Source organism: Cucurbita moschata, unplaced genomic scaffold (assembly GCF_002738365.1).
Source record: "Cucurbita moschata cultivar Rifu unplaced genomic scaffold, Cmos_1.0 Cmo_Scf00001, whole genome shotgun sequence".
In the NCBI taxonomy this organism is placed as follows: Eukaryota; Viridiplantae; Streptophyta; class Magnoliopsida; order Cucurbitales; family Cucurbitaceae; genus Cucurbita; species Cucurbita moschata.
The window spans coordinates 5,594,764-5,601,605 of NW_019268517.1; positions in this window are offsets into that span (position 1 = coordinate 5,594,764).

Below are 6,842 nucleotides of genomic sequence, written 5' to 3' on the forward strand. Positions count from 1 at the left end.
TGATAGCATCTTTGATGTGGTTGATCGATTTAGTAAAATGGCTCATTTTATTCCTTGTCACAAAATTGATGATGCAAAACATATTGCAGACCTGTTCTTTACGGAAGTTGTACGAGTAAGGGCTCATCAGCTAGTTCGCAGACCGCTGGGCCACTTTACTTATCTGGTGGGCATACTCTAGGAGCCCCTTAGGCCGGACACCCGCTAGAACTAGTAACCGTCACGGCAGCGCAATGCAAAGCATAACGATCGTTGTCCTGCAACTGGATGTACGCATCCATACCCTCGTGATGGGATATGGGTACCCCCCAAATGCATGAGCACACATAATGCATGAGGTCCCAAAACTTTTCCATTTTCATTATCCTTTAATACAACCCCACTAGCATTATGTACTTATCATGTCATTTTTCATATTGTTTCAGATATCGTTCATCATTCATAATATATCGTTTCTCATTCTTCAGTTCTCGTATCATACATAATTCTAACGGGGTTATATTTCATGTCATTTATCATAATTTCATGTCATTCATATCATGCTGTATACATACAATTTAAGAGATCTAACATAACGTTCTATGCTTTTATCATAACATTTCATCATATACACATCATACCATGACATATTGCATCACAATGTATCATATCATAAACAAGTCATAACGTAAACACTTCGTAGTCATATCGTCTTCTAACTTATCATAGCCTTAACGTTCTTATACCTATCACAGACATATCATTACGTGAACGTACCTTAGTCATATCATCACAAGAACGTAACCTAACGCTATCGTTCTATCAATCCTAACGCTATCGTTCTATCAATCTATCACAACCTATCACTTTCTACCCGTAACCTAACCGTATTCTTTCATCAATCTCTCTTATCCATATCACTCCGGTATGTAACCTAACCTTAACGTTTCATGAATGTATTTTACTCCTATCGTTACATTTCGTTTTGTGCATCCTTCTCGTATCCTATCTCAAGCTTATCATAGAATACATCGTACCGTAATTATTATCAAACAATTCACGTATTATAACATATACATAACAAATATCGATCCATAGACAATTCACACATATCTATATATATGACACGTGCAGAACCATGGGGCACGTGTCAACAACAAATATAACCATGCCGTGACGGTTCTAGTTTTAACGGGTCCCGGTATAAGGGGCTCCAAGAGTATGCCCACCGGCTAGGGACAGTGGCCCAATGGTGTGCGAACTAGTTGGTGAGCCCATACTCGCACGTATGGGCTGCATGTAGAGTATATGGTACACGTCCACGATTACCTGTTAGGATTACACCGTAGGGAAAATGAAACGAAAGATAGGTCCCATCATTTCATTGCATGTGTTTGTCGCATAACCCTGATAGGAGGTCACTTACTGAGTATTCTAGAAATACTCAAGCCTCGTGCTACTTTACTTTTGTAGATAAGGGCAAGGCATCCATGTGACAATGACGGCGGCATCGTACATCCCAGGACCGTGGCACATGCATAGAGTAGTTGTTTATTTTTTTCCATTTCGTAGTCTAGGCTTAATTTGGTTGCATCATTAGTATAGGTTAGTATAGATTGAAATTTATTTGCATAATAAACCATAGGGTAGAATAAAACATTCATTTTGGACTGTTAAACTTCGATAACATGAAACTCATCCTTGTTTCAAATGAAAACGAGTTTGCATAAGATATTAAAAGAATGAAAATATTTAGTATAAACAAAACTCTATCGAAACTCTCTATAGCAATCACTGTGCTGCTTAAGATGTCTTTGCCTTTACTAAAAAATAGAAAATATTGAGTATGAAACATATTTAGTAAATAATCATACTTCTAGTGTGAATGTTTGCTGAATCCACCACACCTAAATGGGGTGAGAGTTCTCTTATTTATAATCATTTTCAGAATACAGAAATATGGTAAATTACAAATATTATGGAAATAGTAATAAAAGGAAAGAATAATAAATGAATGCAATATATTTGCCTTTAATAAGAGGGCAAATATGGTAACCCGTAATGTAAGGCAAATATCTAGATATTTGCCTTATAGTGACGGTCAACTATCCTTAACACCCCCCCGCAAGCTGAGCGTCGGATTTGAACGAACGTAAAGCTTGGATCTGAAAAATTCAAAGAGAGGTCGAGAAATACTCTTTGTGAAGATGTCAGCAACTTGGAGATGAGAGGGTACATATTGTGTGCGAAGTTTGCCAGCGATAACAAGTTCTCGAAGGAAATGATAATCTAGTTCAACATGTTTGGCCCGCTTGTGAGAAACGGGATTAGAGCTAAAAAAAATAGCACTTTTGTTGTCACATAAGAGTAAGGGCTGCTTTGAAATAGGGACCTTGAGATCATGCAAAAGATGCGTAACCCAAAGAAGTTCAGCAGCAGTTGTGGCAAGAGCACGATACTCAGATTCACAGCTGGAGCGTGAGACAGTAGGTTGCTTTTTGGCACTCCAAGAAACCAGATTGTTACCAAGATAAATAGAATAGCCAGATGTAGAACGACGAGTATCAGGACAACCAGCCCAGTCAGCATCCGAATAAGCGACTAGCGTACTAGGAACATTGGATGGACGAAAGGTAAGACCAAAATGGAGTGTTCCTTTGACATAGCGAAGAATACGTTTGACAGCAAGAAAGTGATCTGCAGTAGGGGCATGCAAGAATTGACTGACAGAATTGACAGCATAGGCAATATCTGGACGTGTAATAGTCAAGTACTGAAGGGCGCTAACAAGAGATCTGTAGAGAGTAGGATCAGAGAAAGGAGAACCATCAGCAGTCAGGTGTTGAGAAACAACCATGGGAGTGTGAACTGGTTTGCTATCGAGCAACTGAGCACGAGTAAGAATATCTCGAGCATATTTTAACTGACTAATAAAGAGACCATCAGGAGTGGGTGAAGCTTCAAGACCAAGAAAGTAACTGAGAGAACCCAAATCTTTGGTAGCAAACTCAGAATGAAGCTTGCGAGTAAAGCTGTCAATAAGAGATGAGTTGTTGCCGGTAACAATAATGTCATCAACATAAAGAAGCAAATAGATAATGTTAGATTGCTGATGAAAGACAAAAAGGGACGTGTCAGCGCGACTGCAAGAAAACCCAAGTGTGAGAAGAAATGAGCTAAAACGCTGAAACCAAGCACGAGGAGCTTGCTTTAAACCATAGAGGGCTTTCTTTAATAGGCAAACATGAGTGGGAAATCGAGGATCAATATACCCAGGAGGTTGTTCCATTGAAAAGAAAAGATCTAGGTTGCTAAACCAAAATGGCTCTGATACCATGTGAATGTTTGCTGAATCCACCACACCTAAATGGGGGTGAGAGTTCTCTTATTTATAATCATTTTCAGAATACAGAAATATGGTAAATTACAAATATTATGGAAATAGTAATAAAAGGAAAGAATAATAAATGAATGCAATATATTAGCCTTTAATAAGAGGGCAAATATGGTAACCCGTAATGTAAGGCAAATATCTAGATATTTGCCTTATAGTGACAGTCAACTATCCTTAACATCTAGGCTGAGGAGATACAATCATAAACAATGAAGAAGTGCCTAGAGTTATTCCAAGCTTAAGGTTTGTGTGTTATTTCTCAATCTCCAAGAACAAATTGAGCCCTCTCCCAAATCTTTCATTTGAAATTGTGTCTCTAGCCAATGCTTAATGTCAGTCAGAAATCCCACATCATTTCCAATGAGTAAGATATGGTCAATGTACAACACCAGGAAAGCTACTGTAGAGTTGACTATTCTTTTATAAACACAAGGTTCGTCAACATTCTGTTTAAAGCCATAAGATTTGATCGCATTATCAAACTTTATATTCCAGGATCGAGATGCTTGCTTCAACCCATAAATGGATCTTTTAAGCTTGCAAACCCTTTACTCGTGATCCTATTCAATGAACCCCTCTGGTTGAGCCATATAGATACTCTCTTCAAGATTGCTATTTAAAAAGGCTGTCTTAACATTCATTTGCCAAATTTCATAATCATAAAATGTGGCAATAGACAAGAGTATTCTAATCGATTTAAGCATAGCAACAGGAGAGAAGGTTTCTTCATAGTCCACCCCCTCTCTTTGGGTATAATCCTTTGGTACTAGTCGAGCTTTAAAGGTCTGTACCTTACCGGTTTGGTCTCGTTTCCTTTTATAGATCTATTTCAACCAATAGGTTTTACCCCATCTGGTTGATCTACAAGTTTTTAGACTGAATTGAAGTACATTGACTCCATTTCAAGATTCATGGCTTTACCACTGATCTCTATCTTCATCATTCATTGCCTGTTTATAGGTCAATGGATCCTCAACGCCATCATCAGGTATGATGACTTGAGTTTCTGCCAAACCCAAGTAACGATCGGGTTGAGTTATAACCCTCCTACTACGTCGAGGCATTCTCAACACTTGAGAAGGATGTGATTGACCAGAAGTGTCATCTCCATCAACAACTCTTGTTGAAGAACCAGCTTAATCAACAACTCTTATTGTTCTATCAATTGCTTCGTTAGAAATCTCATTTAATACTAGTTTGCTGCGAGGTTGATGATTTCTTACGTGGTCTTCCTCTTAGAATGTAGCGTTTGTTGATACAAACACTCTATTTTCTTGAGGGTCATAAAACAAACCACCTTTCGTCTCTTTGGGGTATCCTATGAATAGAACTAATTTTGAACGACATTCTAATTTCTTGGGATTTTGCAACAACACATTGTTGGGTTATTGACCCTTGATCTCACATTAATTAATTTCAATCAATTAATTGATTGATGTTTTGATGATAACAAACCTACTTTTAATTATTAACTATTTTTAGTTTTTTGAACCGTCCACAGTATAAGGTCGGGAATAACGATTACAACGACTTTTCAATTACTCAAATAAGAGCTAAAACGAAGAAATTAGAGTCGAGACAACATACCCGACGTGATGATGTGGCAGCAAAATCAAAATTATGAACAACTCAAAATATATCAAAGTATGACATTTATAATGTTGGAAGAGTAACAAATGGTGGAGTTTTTCTTATTATTATATTTCTAAAAATTATTTTTATAAAATATAAGTTTGAATCTAACCATTACTCACATCGATTTTTATTTATTACTATATTATATTATTATATATTATATTTTAAAATTTGGTAGTTACTCACATAATTTTTATTATTATTATATTATTATATTTATAATAAATTTTAAATTTTCATTTGACCGTTACTCACATAACTTTTTATTATTATTATATTAAAAATTTTAAATAAATGAATTTGGAAAATTTTCTTATTTATTTACTTTTAATCTCCACCATCCGTTATTCCTAACACAATCCAATGGTCAATATTAATTCCTACATTTTGCCATTTTTTCTCTTCTATATAAACTTATCTTCCCCCACATTTTAAAATACACAACTTACATACATTCTCATTTGTTCAAAGTCTCCTTTGTTGCTCTCTCCAAGCCTACAAGTTTATTTCTCTTCATCTTATTCTTGAGAGGGATTATTATTGTATTGTGAGGAAATAGTTGTGAGTGTCCCAAATTGTAAATCTACTCTTTGAGAGAGATGTGGTGTGTTATTATCAAACTCAAATACTTGTACCGGTTTGATCCTGCACCGTGGAAAGAATTGAGTTTGCTCTTGAACTCGTAAAAAGAGCGGTGTAGCAGTTTGACTCTGATCCGTGGAAAGAGTTGAGAAAGTTCTTTATTCAAATTCCCAAGAGGCGCTTGGGGAGTGGAGTAGGTTGAGTTTGACCGAACCACTATAAAATTACGGTGTCATTTTCTCTAACTCTTTCCTATTTAATTTCAAAATTATTATTGTGATTTATTGCATGTTCTACTTGATTATTGTTTTGACTTGAATTATTTTGTTCTAGTAATTATCATCTTCTACTTCTTTGTAAAAAGTTTAATCATTAAAAAAAATTAATCACGTTTAAACACTTTTACCGTTAAAACCCTATTCACCCCCATACCGATCCAACACACATGTGCTTGACATCCCCAAATTCTGAAGTGACGTAAACTACCTTTACGCCCTTTCCATAACTCATATCGTTTTCTAACTTATCATAGCCTTAACGTTCTTATACATATCACAGACATATCATTACGTGATCGTACCTTAGTCATATCATCACAAGAACGTAACCTAACGCTATCGTTCTACCAATCCTAACGCTATCGTTCTATCAATCTATCACAACCTATCCCTTTCTACCCGTAACCTAACCGTATTCTTTCATCAATCTCTCTTATCCATATCACTCCGGTATGTAACCTAACCTTAACGTTTCATGAATGTATTTTACTCCTATCGTTACATTTCGTTTTATGCATCCTTCTCGTATCCTATCTCAAGCTTATCATTGAACACATCGTACTGTAATTATTATCAAACAATTCACGTATTATAACATATACATAACAAATATCGATCCACAGACAATTCACACATATCAATATATATGACACGTGCAGAACCACGGGGCACGTGTCAACAACAAATATAACCATGCCGATAGTAAAGTCACTTACCTGGCTAGCTTAAGTCGTTGTAACAAATGTGATGTGATTTGCTAGGATTCATATAAATGATTGACATTTAGTTTCTAACTCAAAGCTAAACCATTGTAAGAATTCGAAGATCTAACTATAATTGGCTGTGATTTCTAAAAAAAAACAATAGGATAAAAGAAAATGAAGATTTAATATATACCTTATTGATCAGATCTATTTTCACGTAAATCTCCCCGTGAATTACAACTCTCTCTCTCTCTCTTTTTTTTTTTTTTT